This window comes from Anser anser (assembly GCF_964211835.1).
Source record: "Anser anser genome assembly, chromosome: W".
NCBI lineage: Eukaryota > Metazoa > Chordata > Aves > Anseriformes > Anatidae > Anser > Anser anser.
The window spans coordinates 7457883-7476379 of NC_139731.1; the positions used below are offsets into that span (position 1 = coordinate 7457883).

The 18497-nt window shown below is 52.9% G+C and overlaps 1 protein-coding gene and 1 long non-coding RNA gene across 6 annotated transcripts in view; one reads left to right on the top strand and one right to left on the bottom strand.

The window, feature by feature from the left end:
• Positions 1 to 10387: 10387 nt before the first annotated feature.
• On the bottom strand, positions 10388 to 12715 carry LOC310888626. Its single transcript, XR_014575974.1, has 3 exons — positions 12644 to 12715; positions 12192 to 12270; positions 10388 to 11017 (listed from the first exon to the last, which is right to left on the bottom strand). It is a non-coding gene; the product is annotated as an uncharacterized lncRNA (long non-coding RNA).
• A 2296-nt stretch (positions 12716 to 15011) lies between these two features.
• LOC310888625 (talin-1-like) overlaps positions 15012 to 18497 on the top strand; it is a 34659-nt gene continuing 31173 nt past the window's right edge. Inside the window, exons 1-2 of one of the 5 annotated variants that reach the window (XM_083815513.1) lie at positions 15012 to 15405; positions 15832 to 16118. The gene's annotated coding sequence lies outside the window, so the exon portion shown is untranslated. Of the gene's footprint in view, positions 16119 to 18497 lie in introns of all 5 variants that reach the window. The other 4 variants (XM_083815512.1, XM_083815511.1, XM_083815514.1 and 1 more) reach the window with 4 other exon arrangements.

Below are 18497 nucleotides of genomic sequence, written 5' to 3' on the forward strand. Positions count from 1 at the left end.
GAGGACAAGCGCCGACGATTTTGCAACTTCTGTAAGTTGCCTATAAAACTCCTCATCCGTCTCCTCATCCTGGTTCGGCGGTCTATAACAGACCCCCACCAGGATGCTAGCCTTGCCGGCCTTCCCGCGGATCCTAACCCACAGGGATTCAACCTTATCATTCCCAGCCTGGCGTTCCACAACATCAAAAGATTCTCTAATGTAGAGAGCCACGCCACCACCCCTTCTGTGCTGCCTGTCCCTCCTGAAGAGCCGATAGCCAGGCATTGCAGCACTCCAGTCGTGGGAGCGGTCCCACCACGTCTCCGTGATGGCAACCAAGTCGTAGCCTGCCTGCTGCACGATGGCTTCCAGCTCCTCCTGTTTGTTACCCATGCTGCGTGCATTAGTGTAGATGCACTTCAGCTGGGCCATCGCCTTCTTCCCCGGCCTAGCCATTGTTTCCCCCGGCACAGCTCCAACAAGCCTTGTTTGAGCCCCGTCCCCCTTCTTACCTAGTTTAAAGCTCTCTCTATGAGCCCCGCCAGCTCCTGGCCTAGGATCCGTTTTCCCCTTGGAGATAGAGACCCATCTGGGGCCATCAGGCCGGGTGCCGAGTAAAGCTCCCCATGGTGAAAAAACCCAAAATTTCTATGCTGGCACCAGCCTCTGAGCCACCTATTAACCACATGAGCTTTCCGTGTCCTCTCCGTGCCTCTCCCTTCCCCCGTAGGGATAGACGAAAACACCACCTGCACTCCCGCTCCCTCCACCAATCGTCCCAGCCCCCTATAGTCCTGTTTGATGGCCCTGAGGCTTCTCTTTTCAACATCATCGCTGCCAGCCTGGACTATCAAAAGCGGGTAATAGTCAGAGGGGCGAACCAGGTTTGGAAGCTTCCTGGTAACGTCTCTGACCCTGGCCCCAGGGAGGCAGCAGACTTCCCTATGTGTGGGGTCAGGCCGACAAATAGGGCCCTCCGTTCCCCTGAGGAGGGAGTCGCCCACAACAATCACCCTTCTTTCTTTCTTGGTGGAGGCAGTCCTGAGGCATGGAGTCAACTTCCTCACCTCAGGCATCCTCCTGGGTAGGCTTCCTACCTCATCCTCACCCACGGGTCTCTCGAGCTCCAGGGCCTCAAACCTATTGTTCAAGGGCACCTGGGAAGGCGGCGCCGGCAGGGGAGGGCATCTCCTGCGAGGTCGAGCAGGGACCTGTCTCCATTCCTCCTCAACTCGCAGGTCCCCTCCCTCTGCCCGATGGCAACAGGGCAGGGGGTCCACCCCCCTTTGGGGCGTCTCACCCTGGTCCCTCTCCCTCCGGTCCTGCAGGGAGTTGCTCCACCAGTCTATCTCCCGCTCGCACTCCCTGATATCCCTCAGCCTCTGCACCTCTTCCTTGAGTTCCGCCACCATGCGGACCAGGTCGTCCACCTGCTCGCACCTCACGCAAGCAGTCTCCCTGCCTCCCGCCGATGGCAGCAAGAGGCTCATACACTCCCCGCATCCGGAGACCTGAACTGCCGCATGTTTGGACGGGCAGTCGGTCTGGGTGTGCACTGACTTCCTAGAGAAGGCACCGTGCCTGGTGGAGACCATTGTAGCCCAGCTGACGGGAGAGTGCCATTAGAGGAGTTGTCCCTATGGGCGGGTGTGAGCGCTCCGCCCTGCCTGCCCGCCCTGCCTGCGCCAACTGCCTCGCTAACTGCCGCGTCACTCCCACCGCGTCACTCCCTGTTTGCCGGCCCTGTTCGCCGCGCTCCTGGTCGCTCGCGACCAGGTCGCTTTTCTTCAGACAGGATCTTCTGTGAAGCTACTTTACTCGTGATTGCAATGGCGGGCGTCCTGCCAATCAGGAGCGCATTTTAGTAAACAAAGCATAACCTTTTATTCCCTATTACGTGACACCTGATCACCTCCCCTGTTTCCCCATTGGCTGAGTACTACAGGTTCACAAGCTACTCAACGCTCCTCCATGCCACATATGTACAAATTTTCTTTTTTTCAACCCTTTAATTTCTCCTTTCTTATGTTTTGAGAACTTGTGATCTTTGTTTTACTGTTCTCACACTGCTCATCCTGTTTTTCTCAACCTTCCACCTTATTTTGGAATAGTGAGGCCTTCTACTGTCCACTTACCTACTTAGCATTTCTCCTTGTTATGACTACACAACTACCTTGGAATACAGAAGGTTAGTTTTTGTGAGAAACTAAGTTGTGTTTTTGCAGCAGAGAACTAATTTTCTGTATTCCAAGGTAGTTGTGTAGTCGGGAATAAAATAGCTTCACAGAAGATCCTGTCTGAAGAAAATTATTGAGATTTATCTCACAGTTTTCTACTGCAAAAACACGCTCTACTTCAAAAACATGTTCTACTGCAAAAACACGACTTAGTTTCTCACACTGATTCCCATCCATAAGCTAATTCATCAGTTGGAGAGCCAAGGAGTTATCAGCAAGACTCATTCACCTTTTAATAGTCCCATATGGCCAGTGCCAAAGTCTAATGATGAATGGAGACTAACAGTGGACTATCGTGGCCTGAACGAAGTCACGCCACCACTGAGTGCTGCAGTGCCGGACATGCTAGAACTCCAGTACGAACCGGAATCGAAGGCAGCCAAGTGGTATGCCACAATTGATATCGCTAATGCATTTTTCTCCATCCCTCTAGCAGCACAGTGCAGGCTACTGTCTGCTTTTACTTGGAGGGGTGTCCACACAGCCCTACCATTTGCCATGAACTGATCCAGTCTGCGCTGGAGCAGGGGGAAGCTCCTGAACACCTGCAGTACATTGATGACATCATTGTGTGGGGTGACAGAGCAAGGCAAGGTTTCGAGAAAGGGAAGAAAATAGTCCAAATCCTTCTGAAGGCCGGTTTTGCCATAAAACAAAAAGTCAAAGGACCTGCACGAGAGATCCAGTTTTTAGGAATAAAATGGCAAGATGGATGTCATCAAATCCCAATGGATGTGATCAACAAAATAACAGCTATGTCTCCACCAACTAGCAAAAAAGAAACACAAACTTTCCTAGGTGTCGTGGGGTTTTGGAGAATGCATATTCCAAATTACAGTCTGGTTGTAAACCCGCTCTACCAAGTAACCCGGAAGAAGAATGATTTCAAATGGGGTCCGGAGCGACGACAAGCCTTTGAACAAATTAAGCAGGAAATAGTTCATGCGGTAGCCCTCGGGCCAGTCCAAACAGGACCAGATGTAAAGAATGTGCTCTACACCGCAGCCGGGGAGAATGGTCCCACCTGGAGCCTCTGGCAGAAAGAACCTGGGGAAACTCGAGGTCGACCCCTGGGGTTTTGGAGTCGGGGATACAGAGGATCTGAGGCCCGCTACACTCCAAGGGAAAAGGAGATATTGGCAGCATATGAAGGAGTTCGATCTGCTTCGGAAGTGGTCGGTACTGAAGCGCAGCTCCTCCTGGCACCCCGACTGCCGGTACTAGGCTGGATGTTCAAAGGAAGGGTCCCCTCTACACATCATACAACTGATGCTACATGGAGCAAGTGGGTTGCACTGATTACTCAGCGGGCTCAAATAGGAAACCCCAGTCGCCCAGGAATCCTGGAAGTGATTGTGGACTGGCCAGAAGGCAAATACTTTGGGATATCACCAGAGGAGGAGGTGGTCCGTGCTGAAGAAGCCCCACTGTACAACAAGCTACCAGAAAATGAGAAGCAATATGCCCTGTTCACTGATGGGTCCTGTCATATTGTGGGAAAGCATCGGAGATGGAAAGCTGCTGTATGGAGTCCTACACAACGAGTTGCAGAAGCTGCTGAGGGAGAAGGTGAATCGAGTCAGTTTGCAGAAGTGAAAGCCTTCCAGCTGGCTTTAGATATTGCTGAACGAGAAAAGTGGCCAGTTCTCTATCTCTATACTGATTCATGGATGGTAGCAAATGCCCTGAGGGGGTGGTTACAGCAATGGAAGCAGAACAACTGGCAGCGCAGGGGTAAACCCATCTGGGCTGCTGCATTGTGGCAAGATATTGCCACCCGGGTAGAGAACCTGGTTGTAAAGGTACGCCACGTTGCGGTGGTTTTACTCAGGTGGGCAGCCAAGCTCCACCACAACCGCTCTCTCACTCCCCCTCCTCAAAGAGAAACGGGGAGAAAATATGATGAAAAGGGCTCAAGGGTTGAGATAAGGATGGGGAGATCGCACAGTCATTATCGTGACGGGCAAAATAGACTCAGCATAAGGAGATGGCAAGATTTATTACCTATTACTAACAAGCTAGAGAAGTGAGAAATAAAGGAAAGAAACAAAAAGCACCTTCCCCCCCATCCACCCTCTTCCACCTCCTCCCCCCGAGCGGCGCAGGGGAACGGGGAAATGGGGGTTATGGTCAGTCTATAGCGCTTCTTCGCCGCCGCTCCTTCTCAGTCACTCTCGGCCCCTATGCCGTGGGGTCCCTCCCACGGGATGCAGTCCTTCCCCAACTGATCCTGTGTGGGCTTCCCACAGGCAGCAGTTCTTCGAGAACTTCTAGATCCTTCTCACAAAAGCCACCCCTATGGCCCCCTGCTACCAAAACCTTGCCACGTAAAGCCACTACACACGTAGATGCTCACGTGCCCAAGAATCGGCCTACTGAAGAACATCAAAACAACCAGCAGGTGGATCAGGCTGCTAAGATTGAAGTGGCTCAGGTGGACCTGGACTGGCAACATAAGGGTGAATTATTTATAGCCCGATGGGCCCATGACACCTCAGGCCATCAAGGTAGAGATGCAACATACAGATGGGCTCGTGATCGAGGGGTGGACCTGACCATGGACACTATAGCACAGGTTATTCATGATTGTGAAACGTGCTGCAATCAAGCAAGCCAAGTGGTCAAAGCCTCTTTGGTATGGAGGACGATGGCTGAAATATAAATATGGAGAGGCCTGGCAGATTGATTACATCACACTCCCTCAAACCCGCAATGGTGTGGGAATAAAAATGTTGTTTTTTCACAGAGTTACACTGTTTAGAGGGAAGGAATGTGGCGTTGAGATATGCTTGCAGTGATGAGAAAGCTTACCAGATAACCCTGTAAAATGCAGACAACAATCAGACTCCTGAGTGCAATTAAGCGAAAATCACGGGGTGTCAAGCCAAGTCAGATAAGGTAAGAAACATTATGACTTCACAGAGTAAAAAGTCACTATAAATTTGAAAGATAACAGGCTGACAACTGAAAGCCATGTATTGTCTGTGAAGCACCGGCTAGACTGTGAACCTGGATTACCCAGTCAATGGGGAAACAGGGGAGGGTCCCGGTTCTCAAGAAATAAAGTATATAAACTGTGTTATGGAACTAGTAGGTGCATATATATATTTTACTGCATATAACCAAAGCAAGTTGCCGCGTTAAGGTGCGCATGCCTTTGGGAGCTATCCCGCATGCACCCGGCGCCGAAATAAACCACATACCTACTTTATAACTTATTTGCTTTGAGTTACAGAGTTCTTCCACGAATCATGGTTATATGCAGTAAAGAGTTAGATATGCATGAAGTTTCCCAATACGCCTATATGTATTCATAACCTATCCCCGCTTTGTATTAAAATTAGCTCCAAGAAGTCATTTCCATAAACTCCTCCCATCTGCACCTGCGCAGTGCCTTCTGGTGATGGTCGTCGGGATGCAGGCCAATAACTCCTCTTCATCACTAGTTGACCCCCTGCCTTTGTACAGACTCAGCTGCTCCTTGGCTCTTCTCCAAACCACAGGGTCAGTCTTAGCTGGTTTTTGAGACAGGTTCCCCATTTTTGTCAGGAACCATCCTTTGTGAGGGGCCCCAAGACTCCTTGTTTCAGTTAATTTGCACAGTAGTAAGCAAAGACACTCAGCAATATCTATTTTAAAGCAATTAAGCAAGACCCCATTCTTTCATTCCTGGCTTTAATAATTACGATTGTTTTATTTAGAAATCATTAATACGATAAAGCAAGCCCCCATTCTTCTATTCCTGGCTTCAACCAAGGCAAGTTGCCGCGTTGGGGTGTGCATGAGTTTGGTGGGACTACCCCCCATGCTGCCCAGCGCTGAATAAACATGCCTACTTTACAATCTTACTGACTGTTGTAGTGGGTTTATGTTGCAAGGTTTTGGTAGCAAGGGGCCATAGGAGTGGCTTCTGTGAGAAGAATCTAGAAGCTGCCCCATGTTAGGTAAGGGCCCCGCTGCTGACCAGAGCCGAGACAATAAGCGATGTTGTTTGCGCCTCTGTGAGAGCATATTTAAGACAGGGGAAAGAAAGAAAAAAAAAAAAAAAGCTGCCTCACAGAAGCTGGGAGAGTGAGAGGAGTGAGGAACAGCCTTGCAGGTGCCAAGGTCAGTGAAGAAGGAGGGGGAGAGGTGCTCCAGGTGATGGAGCACAAGTCCCCTGCGGCCTGCGGTGAGGACCATGGTGAAGCAGGCTGTCCCCCTGCAGCCCATGGAGTACCACGGTGGAGCAGGGTTCCACGCTGCAGCCCGTGGAGGAGACCACAGTGGAGCAGGTGGACCTGCACTGAAGGAGGCTGCGGTCTGTGGAGGACTCCTGCCAGAGCAGATTCTGGGCTGGACCTGTAGCCCATGGAGAGGAGACCATGCAGGAGCAGGTGACCTGGCAGGAGCTGCTGCCTGTGGGGGATCAAGGTTGGAGCAGTTTGCTCTGGAGGGATGGACCCCGTAGTACGGACCCATATCTGGAACAGTTCTCGAAGAGCTGCTGCCTGTGGGAAGCCCACACCAGAGCAGTTCGGCAAGGACTGCATCCCGTGGGAGGGACCCCACAGCACAGGGGCCGAGAGTGATTGAGAAGGAGCGGAGAGACGAGGTGCTATAGACTGACCATAATCTCCTTTCCCCCGTTTCCCTGCACCGCTCGGGGGGAGGAGGTGGAAGAGGGTGGATGGGGGGAAGGCATTTTTGTTTTTTTTTCCTTTGTTTCTCACTTCTCTATCTTGTTAGTAATAGGTAATAAATCTTACTATCTCCCTAAGTCTGTTTTGCCCGTGACTATAATTGTTGAGCGATCTCCCCATCCTTATCTCAACCCTTGAGCCCTTTTCATCATATTTTCTCCCCGTTTCTCTTTGAGGAGGGGGAGGGAGAGAGCGGTTGTGGTGGAGCTCAGCCGCCCACCTGAGTAAAACCACCAATACAGTGGAGTCTGTTTTCCGTACGTCTCCTCGCTGCTAATCTTCTGGCCTTTCCTGTCTTCGACAGACTTCAGCAGTCAAGGCACTTCTTGCTGGTTCCCTTATCTATGCATACAGTCTTTTACTCCCCTATCTTTGGGGTCGTTAACATACAGTTGTGCTAGCTAAGACCTAGGAATCAACATCCTTTATCTTGTTCCCTGTCTCAAGTTCCCCCTTTTCTTTATCCTAAGGCAAATTATTTTGCTTATAGCACTCCTTCTTGATTCAAAGTTTTCATAAAATTCTTACCAGTTTCTACATGGTGCTTGATTTGGTTACACTTCCAGGTTTCATAATCATTTAGTCCTTTTACACAGCACCAAAATGCACACTGTACTAATACACAGGTTAAGAATACTAGTATAAGCAAGATCAATATTCCTATAAACAACTGCTTAAGCCAATAAAAGTTGGGTAACCAAGAGGTCAGTTTGTTCCATAATTCTCAAAAGCCCCACGAGGTGTCATCTTGAACTACCTTATGTAAGATCTTGGTCTTTTCCAAATATTTTTTGAGATCAGTCTCAATTCGTCCTGCCTCATTTACGTACATACAGCAACAAATATTTATTAAAGTGCATACTGCCCCTTGGGAGGCTAATAAAAGGTCTAGTGCCTAAAACATTCTTATTGATTTGTTCTAGTTGCTTGCCCAAAACTATAATATGTTGTCATAAATATTGGTTTCCTACTTGTGTTAGATCTTCTCCTTTGTATGGCATTTGGTAAGGCCTGCCATACAATATCCCAAAGGGGCTTAGTTTTTCCTTGGTCCCAGGCCTAGTTCTAATTCTAAGAAGTGCCATGGGTAGCGCCTGATACCAATGCTAAAATCTGTCAAGAAACCAATATGTAATCTGTTGTTTTATCAAATGATTCATTTTTTCCACTTGGCCACTCGCCCCTGGCCTATACAGAGTGTGTAGTTGCCAATCAATCCCCAGCACTTTGCTGACTTGTTGGGTCAGTTCTGCAGTGAACTGTGGTCCCCTGTCAGATGACATTACTGAGAGTACACCAAATCTCACTATAATTTCATTCAACAACATTTTGGACACTTCTCTGGCTTTGTTAGTTCTACATGGGAATGCTCCCGGCCATCTGGAAAAGGTGTCTATTAGTACCAACAAGCATCTAAACCCCTCTTTTCTTGGGAGTTCGAAAAAATCAATTTGCCACTGTTTCCCAGGAACATTTCCCTTCTCTATTGTTCCCATTTGGGGTTTGATTCCTGTCTGTGGGTTATTTTTAAGACATATGACACACTGTTTTGATACCTGTCTGACAATGGTTTACAAATTAGGTCCCATCCATTTTCTACTTAAAAACCTGTTGTAATATTTCAGTTCCCCAGCATGCTTTATTATGTGCTCCAATTACCATCTAATATAATATGGTATCACAATTCTCCCACCATTTATTTGCGCTAAACCTGTAGGTAACATTTTCCATTTACATCTTCACAGAATCATCTAGGGTGGAAGAGACCTCCAAGATCACCTAGTCCAACCTCTGACCTAACACTAACAAGTCCTCCACTAAACCGTATCAATAAGATCTACATCTAAACGTCTCTTAAAGACCTCCAGGGATGGTGACTCAACCACCTCCCTGGGCAGCCCATTCCAATGCCTAACAACCCTTTCAGTAAAGAAGTTCTTCCTAACATCCAACCTAAACCTCCCCTAGGGCAACTTTAGCCCATTCCCCCTTGTCCTGTCATCAGGCACGTGGGAGAATAGACCAACCCCCACCTCTCTACAGCCTCCTTTCAGGTACCTGTAGAGAGCGATAAGGTCGCCCCTGAGCCTCCTCTTCTCCAGGCTGAACAATCCCAGCTCCCTCAGCCGCTCCTCAGAAGACTTGTTCTCCAGACCCCTCACCAGCTTCGTCGCCCTTCTCTGGACTCACTCGAGCACCTCCATGTCCTTCTTGTAGCAAGGGGCCCAAAACTGAACAAAGTACTCGAGAGTACTCACCAGAGCCGAGTACAGGGGGACAATCACTTCCCTAGACCTGCTGGCCACACTTTCTGATACAAGCCAGGATGCTGTTGGCCTTCTTGGCCACCTGAGCACACTGCTGGCTCATATTCAGCTGACTATCAACCAGTACTCCCAGGTCCTCTGCCAGGCAGCTTTCCAGCCACTCATCTCCCAGCCTGTGGCTCTGCTTGGGGTTGTTGCGCCCCAGGTGCAGGACCCGGCACTTGGCCTTGTTGAACTTCATACAGTTGGCCTCAGCCCATCGGTCCAGCCTATCCAGATCGTCCTGCAGAGCCTTCTTACCCTGCAGCAGATCGACACTTCCCCCCAACTTGGTGTCATCTGCATGCTTACTGAGGGTGCACTCAATTCCCTCACCCAAGTCATCAATAAAGATACAAAAACAAAAGCAAGGCTGGGGCTCCTAGACCAAGCTGGCACCGCAGAAGGCCCCTGGGGAAGGAGCAGTGGCTGCCTTCCCAGGGTCACCTCAGCCTACAGGCAGAAACATGCTGTCACCTGTCCCAAGACACAGTCCATGGGTGAGCCGCACTCTTCCACTTTTTCTTCTCTGCAAGCAGAGACGCAGCAAACAATTTTACTTCCTGTCCATCCACACAAGCACCTTTTCCTGTGCTTTTCTGCCATAAGCATGGTGCTGCCTGCCTCTCTGGGTTCCTGCACCCCAAACCTCATGCTGGGCTCTACAGCCTGAGCTCAGGAGCTGCTGGTGCCTCTGTGAATCCAGTGATCCCAACTGAGCTCAGCACATAGCCTTCATTTAGCAACCATTGCCTTCCCAGTGGCAGGGTCAGCTCTGGCCCCCCTGGCCAAGGGGACGGGGGCTATTGCACCACACCAGCTTTGCTCCACTTCCTGCGATTGTGCAGTTTCTCCTTACAAAAGCAGAAGTGGGAGCAGACAACAGCTCCTTGCACTTCCTCCAAGGGAAGTTACTCAGTTCTGCTGTGCTAAGTGCCGCTGTGCATGGCATGGTGCTACGGGTCTGCTGCCACCACTCCCTGCACACGGGTGTCATGCATGGGTACTGACAACACCTGTTTGTCCCAAACTGTTTCCAGTGTGTTCACGCATCCCCAGCCTCTACTAGACTGGGAGTGGGGCTCCTGCACTTGGGGGTACTTCTGTGATACTCCCAGCCCCTTGCCCAGCCTCACCTGGTCAGCCCAGCCCCAGACTGAAAAGACCATGGAAGGCACAGTTACACAGAGAGCATATTTTATTTCCACTTCATTAACAATGAAATGTCCTCACCGGCTTAGATCTGAAGTAGGGCAAGGAGAGGTGCTCAGCAGGTACCACTGGGCTGTACTGCAGGAAGGACACCAAGCCCCAGCTCACAGAGCAGCTGCTGCACCCCACAGAGCAGCTAGAGCCAGCTGACTGCCTCACTGCAAAGCTTGGCACAGCTCCATACCCAGCCTGCAGACAGGAAAGCCTTCAGAAGAGCAAGAGGCTTCGCAACTCTTGGGTCTGCTCCCCCAGTAGCCTTGCTCCTTCTCCCCAAGGGGCAGAAGCCTGGCTTCAGGCTGTGGAAGAAGAAAGGCTTAGCCCCTGCGAAGGGAACTGGCTCACACAGCTTGGGAACCCCCAACACCTTCTCTAGCCAGGCCAGCAGCAAGCCCATGGCTCAACAGCTACCAGAAACAGGGGAAGCATAGGGGCTGTCACAAGGGCAGGACCACTGCTTGTCACTGAAGGTCACTATCCAGCTTGCCATCTCACACCCAAACACCAGAGAGTACTGCAGAATTACTGAGGAGGGACAAGGAAGAAGTGCTTGTGGCCACCAGACACAGTAAGAAGAGCAGGACTGAGTGTTCATCTCCATCTGGGCAGGAAATAAGTGGAACAGCAGCAATCAGCACCACCTGCCTCCAGTCAGACCAGGTATTGGCATCTCAGGCCCAGCTGACTTCACCCTCCATACCATAGCCCTTCCCCAGCCCAGGGGGAAGGGAACAAAGCTCCCAGAGCTTCCCACCCCATCTCGGGCAGGCTCCTGCTACAGGTATACAAAGCAGGGTGTAGGAATAGATCATCTGTAAAATGATTCCTCTCTGGTAAACCCTGAGCTGCCAGCAATCAGGAGATGATTTAAAAGCGTTTGCTTTGACAGATTCTCTGTTGACACAGCTCTGCTTGTCCCTCCCTGACAGGGTGCCCTGCCTCACCCTGGTAGGCAGCAAGCAGGAGGTGAGGGTCACATCTCATCAGCATGGTGCTGCTGGATGACAACAGTGGCAGCGCGCTCCACCCACTCCTGACTCTTGGCTTTCCATGGCACCAGCACCTCCGAGTGCACGGGGTCACTCCAGGAGCACTGCTCCTGTGGCTGGGGACGGCTCAACTCAGAGCCTGCTGTCACAGGAGGGTCAGAGGATGAGTTGCTGTTGAATGCAGATCTCAAATCAGGCTTGGGTGGACTCTGCCCCTCTTCTTGTGACTGACTGAGGCTGCCCAACAGTGAGGTGTCCTCAGGCTCAGGGCTGAGCCTCTCCAGCGCAGCTTCCTCCTGCCTGCTGTGTGCTGTCTGCCAAGCCTGATTTGGGAACTCGCGAATCTGCCACAATAGCGCTGCAAGAGGGAGAGCTGCCTTGTCATTCCCACCTTGAGAGCAGGATCCATCAACCTCTTGCAATCCTACTAAGCACAGGCCACCACTGAGCCTGTGAGAGAAGAACAAACTGTTCAACCAGGGCTGCCTCCTCCCAGGGAGGTGGGGAAAGGATGCTTCACAGCAGCCAGGCCCAAGCACAGCCTGCGCTCCAAGTGACAGCAGATCTGGGCAGTTCTGATATCACCCCTAACCTTGGGCAGGCCTCTGCAACAGGGCTGGGGAAGGGTCTGGAACTGGACTGAGAAAGGGAAGACAAACCATACACTCATCATCAGCAAGGGGCTCTTGGGTTGGAAGTGTCCGAGAATTTGGGCTCTGTGGGAAGTGCTCTGCCCTGGAGGGCAGCACTTTCCCTGGAACCATGCTCAGCCCCCTGGGCACTCACCTCCAAGCTCTGGCTGCAGCCCTCTGCTCCCAAACGAGTAGAAGCTGGGCGAGAGAATGAGGCAGGACAGAACCAGGACCTGGAAACAAGATCAGCAGAGCTCTCAGCAAAAGGATGTGAAAAGGCATTACTGGCTGCAATAAACACCTGTCTCCCAAACTTATGGGGACAGCCGAGACCCCTTCCCAAACACTGGGGCTGAAGCCACTCACCATGACACACGTGCTCAATGTGGTCATTTTGGTGGTGGACTGTCTCACCAAGGCCTGCAGTTTGTGCAGCTGCTCAAGCAGAGACCTGAAGGAGTGCAGGCACAGCAGGTTAGCGCAGCAGTTGATCCACAAGCTGCGTGCCCCTCCTCCCCTTTTGCAGCCAGTGACGGACCACAATCCCAAGCAGAGGAACAACCTTCCCCACCACATCTCCTGCCACACCCAACAAAGAGAACTCACATGTTCTGCTTCTGCAGGAGCTGCACCTTCTTCTGCAGCTCACTGTTCTGAGCCGTGCAGGCTGCCACCCTGCCCAGGACAGACAAACAGCATGGGGGAAAAACAGAGAATCATAGAATATCCCAAGTTGGAAGGGACCCACAAGGATCATCAGGTCTGCTTGCTTTCTGCCCATGGTGGCAAGACCCCAGCAGCAGCACAGCACAGCTGCTGTGTACCCATACCTGTTTTCTAGGCCATCCACATAGATCTTCTTCCTGCAATGACTGTCCTGGGCTGACTACTTGTTCCGGATCTTTTGGCACGCTTTCTTAAGAAGCTGCTCCTCAGCCTGCAAGAGCCATTTCTCATTAGCAGCCACCCCAAGGTGACGGCAGCATAGCCCTTACAAATCCTGCATAGCACTCAACCTTGCTTAGAAAGGCAGAAACCTATGTATTTTTGTCCTCTGCTCTTCCCACACCAGTGAACGAACTGCACAAGCTGCAAGGCAAACTCTGGCCTGCTGATAATACTAGTAGTTTCCCAGTATACCAGAAAAGCAAAGCACACTGAAAGAAGATGAAAAGCATGCAGGTCATGAGCCACCAGGCAGGTGGGAAGAAGGCTGAAAGCACTTGTAGTGTAACTGCCTCCTGCAATCAGTCACAAGGGGGTGGGGAGACTGAGAGCAGCCAGGGCCCTGAAGGAAGGAGCAGGACCCTGAGCCCTGCTGTACACTGCCCCGTCGAGGCACCGTCCTACATTTTCAGCGCTGAAGCGTTTGAGGAATCCAAGTCTGTTTGGGAGTGACGGGCTGCAGCGAGGACTCACTTTGGTCGGTGGCAGACAGGTTGGTAATGAAACACCTTCTTTCTCCAGGAGTTGCCTCTCTTCATCACTCAGCATCAGCTCTGGGAAGTCAGGCTGGAAAACAGCAGAAATATACCTACTGAGAATCCAAAGTAAAGGGAGGGGGATCCGCCCCAGGGCAGAGAAGGCATGCAGAACCAGGATAAGCTCTCCCAAAGCACTAGCACGCTTTCCCCAAAGATATCCCTCAGAGTAGCCAAGACTAGAAAAAACGGAAGATGGGATGAGTAGCAAAGGCTGGGCCCACCACCACACGCTTCCTTAGGCACAGCAGTTGGTACCTGCATGGTGGCTCTAGGCATGAGCTGGGGTTTGGCATCCACATCAATGGCAATTGGGAAACTGAAGCTCTGTTCCAGTGCCTCAGTTGTGCTTTCCAAACCCGTCCATGTCTCTGGGGAAGGAAAGGAGAGTCGAGCTCTGGGCCTCAGTGAAGCAGCACAAACACCTCACCAGCCAGATTTGAGTAGCGTGAAATTGCAATTTTATGGCAACAGAAAGCCATGAAACTTGTCTCTCCGTTGCTACTTTGTGCTCCCACACAAAACCTCTGTGTCAGGGTGCTTTTCTGCTAGGCACAGCACTGCCTGTAGCTAGGACAGAAAGAACCCCCCCACATCACTTAACAAAGTCAATGGAAACATCTCCTTCTGCCATATCAGCCCTCATGCTTTCCAGTGCAGGCCAGTCTTGATGGAGGGAATAACTGTGATCAAACTGCACAATATCCAAGCTCTGAGGGCTGCTGGCAAAGTCACTGCCAGGGCTATGGGACAGATTCTGATCCTCAGAAATGTCGCTGTCACTGTCAGCAGATGAACAGCCCTGCAGTGGGCCTGGTTCATTTTCACAGGGGCTCAGCATGTGGCTGATGAAGTCATCCATCTACTTGTTTAGGAGCTGTGGAGAAAAGCCTTCTGCTAAGCAGGTAGCCAAACCCAGCAGCCTCCAGATTCCTGCAGAACTCACCTTGGGCCCTGGCATGCCCCAGTCCTCCAGCAAGAGGTTCTCCTCCCCTGGGTCTGCAGTGCTGTGAGCGTCATTGCTCAGGAGAAAGCCAAGCAGGTCCTTGTCTGCCAGGGCAGCTAGGTCCTCTGGGCATGCCATCTGAACGAGACACCCACAGTGAGCCCCAAACCTCTGGTGGTGGTGCCGCTGAACACAAAGGCACCTGGGACCCCAAGGAGCTTTTAGGCCACGCAGACGGGTGCCCCGGAGGGAGGAGGAAAAAGGAAAAGTGAAGCAGGAGGGGGCAGCCCCGGGCCAGCAGCAGGACATCACAGGCGTTGGCAGAACAGTGAAAGAGGAAGGAGAGCGGGGCCAGCCAGGCCTCTGTGCCCCAGCAGCACGCACAGGGCGGACAACAAGCGACCAGGCTGACAGAAGAGCCGCGGGAGGGCGCGGGCGGGAGGGCGCGCGCCCCCCCCCCCCAACCGCGGAGCCGCCAAGTGAACGAGAACAGTCCCAACCCAGTCCCCACCGCGGGCCCAGTCATAGCCTCACCTCGACGTTGCATCCACCACCCGCCAGTGACACCACCGCCCTCCCAGCAACCCTCACACAGCACCAGGCAGTCCCGCCTCGCTTCACTCCGCCCCCCGGGTGACGCAGCAGCGCGAGCCCCGCCATTGGCTGATAGCACGGGAGCGCGCGCGGCGAAGTGGGAGCTGTTCGCGGGTGGTGGCAGCGAAGTGAGGGTGGGTGCGGTACCGGGCTGTTGGGGACGCCCGGTGGGGGGTCATGGGCGGCGATGCGCGGGGACTGAGGCCACCGCACTGCGCCGCTCCACCCGGTGGCACATGGGGCCTGGCGCATGCGCGGCGTGGGCCGGCGGGGCGGGAAGCGGGCGCTGCCGCCCCGCTGTCGCACAGCCTCGGCGGGCCTGGCGCGCCGCTCTCGCTCGTGCACAGGTACGGGGTCGGGGGCGTGGGCGACGCGGCCTCGCCTAGCGCGGGGACCCCTTACCGGGAGGGTCCCGGTGCTCCGGGACACCCCTCACTTCTCCCCCTGGTTTGGGGCTTGGGGCCGGGCCACGCCGCAGCGTGGTGACCCCGTCGGCGGGTGGACCCCTGGGGCGGGAGCCGCTGTACCGGGGACTCTAGGGGCTGGGGGAGAGTGGGGCGAGGAAACGTGCGGCCGCTCCTCGTCTTGCCCTGGGCTCACGGGGAGGCTTGCGGCTGCGTCCTGCTTTCCCGGGCCCCGAACCAGCAGCACCCAACAGTGTGGCCTTGATCCCGCATAGGATGCGGGGTGAGGCTGGGGCTGCGGCCGTGGCTGCATTTCCCCTCCCGGTCCTTTGAACCAGCCAATGGCATCAGCCCCATATTTGGTAGCAGTGCAGCCACTCGATGACCCTGCCGGGGGCTGGTGGCAGAGTGGGAGCAAGCACCTGTAGCACCCATCATGACTCCAGATGGAGAGGAGGAGGAGGAAGGCTTCACCCTGTCTGACAGCAGAGACCAGCTGAGAAAGAAGAAACAGAGTGCATCAGCTGTGGGGCTGTCATCTACCTCTGCCACCACCAGCAGCTCCATGCCACTGTCACAGCAGGGATGTCTCCATGTTATGGCACTTCCAGCCCCATGAAGCCATGCCTCTGCTATGGGCACAGGCGCTGGGCTGGGTCAGTTGATTTTCTGTTTCTTCTGGGCTAAAAATTAACTTTGCATCACCGCACAAATCCTTGCGTCAAGGCAGAGCTGCAGCTTGCAGGCGTTGCAGTGGTGCCTCAAGACCTAGCCGTACATGTGGCCTAGCAATTGCTTTGCCTTCTCTGAGATTAAAAGGAAGAAAAACAACCACAACAAAAAAAATGAATTCTAGACCTTCCCAGCTGCTGCAGGCTGCTCCTGTTCCTGCATCACCACCCAAACCTCCACAGGAGGCTTTGGCAGACTGGCAAGGCTGAGGCTGGCTGCAGACCCCAGGCAGAAGGACTGGGAAAGTTTCCTGCAGCCAGGGCTGGGCCCCGCCTGGTGCAGGGCCTTTCCCAAGGACAGTTCAGCGTGGTGGTAACACCCAGAGCCTCCTTCAGCACCAGTGTAGTGAAAAGAGAGAAATCTGTTTGATAAAGGTCTGCAGCTCCTGGAAACTTGCCATCAGTGTGCTGCAGAGGCTGTCTTCAAGCACAGCCTCTGGCATAACAAAAACCCCATAGGGCTTTATATTTTTTATTATTATTATTGTTAATGTAAAACTTTCCCTGTACCTGTTGTTGCAGCAGTACTCTCAGGTCAGTTGACAGAATTGCATCAGTTATGTACAGGATGGAAAACTCGCTCCCGGGGCCAGTGGCCCCTGCTGGGGTGCGGGAGATGGAGGGACAGCAGGCATCTGCTGCTGGTGGGGCTGCATCATGGAGGAAGAGCTCGCAGCAAAATGCAGAAGTGCCTTCAGCTGGCCATACTGCTGCTGCACTGGCATATCTGCCTTCGCATACCGGCGAGTGATTACTGACTTGTTTACTTTCCCTGCAGCGTAGTCAGTGCAGAAATATGGTGTGCATTTGTCAAGTTTTTTTTCTCCTTTTTATTTGTTCTTTTTTTTCCCCCTTCCTGAGGGATGGCATGAGGCTGGCTGTCCTCTTCCATCACTTTGCACTTTGTTGCTGTGGCTGCTTTGTGCCCACTGTAACACCAGCGCTACAGCCCCTCTGCCCAATGCTCAAGGTGCCCCTGGTGCCGGCTTGCTCTGGGGGGACAGCACCAGTGTCACCAGCCTGGAGCCTCCAAAATGTTCCTGCAGCTTCAGCATGGCAGCAGAACCATGCTCTGGAATGACTCCTGTTGCTTTTCGATTGAAACGCAGACATGCCCACACCTGTCCCTGACAGAGGCAGAAGCCACCTGGGGTTTTGCCACTGCATGGCCCCAGCTTGGGCGCTGTGTCTGGAGGAGGCACCCAGACAGATTTGCAAACCTCACGTGATGAGCCACCGCCAGATTGCTCTGAGGTTTGAGATGTGCTGCTTTAAATAGCAGAGACCACTTTTGCTTTAGAGACTGATGGGAGCAAAGCTCGGCTGCCGGAGCATAAAGTGCTTTCTCAAAACATGGAAATAGCACTGAACCATCTCGCTTGCCTCTGGCTACTTGCTTGATGTTTTAAGCACCTTGTACATAAGTGTCTGCAGCGTTAACGTCTGGTGTGAAGTGGTAATGCCAAGTACAAATATCCTTTCCCTCCTAAGCCCTCGGTGCCTCACTTGTTGCAAGGCAGCACTCTGCTTTCAGCGAGGCGTGAGGCTGCTGGCGTTGGCCACGTGTAGCTGCTGACGGTCGTGGAGGACCTGTGGGTCTGCACTGAGCTGGAAGAGTGCGTGTGGCATGAAGCTGTCCCTATCCTGCTGCAAAATGGTGTGTTTCCTATCTGGCGCGTGTTCCAGCTTGCCCTGCAGAGCGTTACATTCCTCCAAAAACTGAACTCACTGTTTTTGTCAAAAAGCTCAGGAGTAGGGCTGCTGGGATGGTCATCATGCTGGTGGCCTCGCAGCATGGCTGGAAGGGTTCCTGCCTGCTCGCACCATCATTTTTTGCTCTATCACCATGTTTCCTTTGCAACGTCCTAGTTTGGGCTGGGATGGAGTTAATTTTATTGTGCTATGTTCCTCTTGGTCCCGGTCCCTGTCCTGGAGACAGCATGTCCTTTCCCCAGGGCGGCTCAGGGACAGAGATGGAAAGCAGCCCTGTGCTCAGCTCTGGAATATTTTTAGATATAGGGAAGATGACAAACACCAGCCCGCTGACTGTAGCAGCCCACCCTGCCTGTGAAACACTCAAAAAGCCCCTTCCAGCGCTGGCTGCTCCTCGTCCACACTGCACCACAACCTGCCCAGTGTGGGGACTCATCCTGCCCAGGGGCTGCAGGGCAGGGTGTGTGTACAGGGGCCCCGCTTGTGTTGCATTCCTAGTTGGTGGGGGCCGAGGGCCTCTGTGAGGGCTCCTGCAAGCAGCATTGCCAAACGGCTCAGGAATGCACAACTGGAACGGCTCCATGTGCTGGT